Raw genomic sequence first — 1,349 nt, forward strand, 5'->3', positions numbered from 1 at the left:
CCGTCTCTGGAGCTCCTTTAGGCAGCGCTCTTAAAACCCCTCTCCTCGCGCCCCAGGAAACACAGAGGCAAGAAAAGGTCTCTTGCCTCTTGGGTAGGTCCAGACTTTCCCCCGGACTCCCTCCCGGCTATCCGTGGCGCACTAACCCCTTCGGGCTGTGTTCAAGCCGCCAACCCCAGTCCTCTCCCTGCGCTCCGACCGAAACCGAAACCGAGCCTCAGCTCGCAGCCCCGCCCGCCCCCGGCGGGTGAGCACACGAGCCTCTCGGGCTGGTGAGCGCCGGTCGGTGCCGACCCTCTGTGCGGGAATCTCTCCACTTTGCCCTGCGCGCCCCTGTTGCTGTGCTGTCCTCCGCGGCTCCGAAGCTCCCCGCTCCGCCTCCCGCAGTCTCTGCCCGCGAAGGGGCTCCTAGTGTGTGGAGACCTTTCCTCCTTCACGGCTCCCTCCCACTGGTGCAGGTACCGTCCTTATCCTTTTGTCTCTGTTTATTCTTTTTTCTCTTGCCCTACCCAGGTACGTGGGGAGTTTCTTGCCTTTTGGGAGGTCTGAGGTCTCCTGCCAGCGTTCAGTAGGTGTTCTGTAGGAGTTGCTCCACGTGTAGATGTATTTCTGGTGTATCTGTGGGGAGGAAGGTGATCTCTGCGTCTTACTCTTCCGCCATCTTGGAAAGCCAGAAAAAAATTTGACAAGAAATGACACTCCCTGGCTTTGAGAAGACAAATACACTTGTATAAAATAATTTCAGGGTAATAAACGGGTCGAGTGAGTGTTAGAGGTTTCAAAAGTTAAAGAAAATTCTGAAAAACGATCTCAGGGATGGGAAATAGGGAAGGATACCTGAATGTTTTGCACATCATGAGGAAAATGTTTGATCTTAGTTGGCAGAGAAGAGAGGATTTGGCTTTGCAGGCTGGTAAAGATTAGCAAAACTATGTAGGTGGAAAAAAGCATCTTGTATGATTGAAGGTAAAGGACGAGGCAGTGGGGAGCTTGGACAATGGTTAGGGTGGTAGGGGAAAGACTGAGTAACAAGAAGGCCAGCCTAAAATTTGTCTTGTTAAGGTTATTGGAAGGGAATATTGGATAGGATGAGTGGATCCATCAGATGGAAGTTCTTAAGTGTCTGGCAAGGGCCTTTGTGTTATCATTTATTTATGCATTTGTTCATTTATTTATCGAATGTTTATGTGTTAGGCACTGGACTAGACATTGGAGATGAACAGACCTGTTGCTTGCTCTAAGGAATTCACATGAGGGAAAAGAGGCACGCAGACAGTCATTACAACATAATGGTGGTTCTAAGAGAGGTCTGTAGGAGATAGCCGAGTAACAATGCAGAAGATTCATTA

Source organism: Lipotes vexillifer, unplaced genomic scaffold (assembly GCF_000442215.2).
Source record: "Lipotes vexillifer unplaced genomic scaffold, Lipotes_vexillifer_v1.1 scaffold951, whole genome shotgun sequence".
Classification (NCBI taxonomy): domain Eukaryota; kingdom Metazoa; phylum Chordata; class Mammalia; order Artiodactyla; family Lipotidae; genus Lipotes; species Lipotes vexillifer.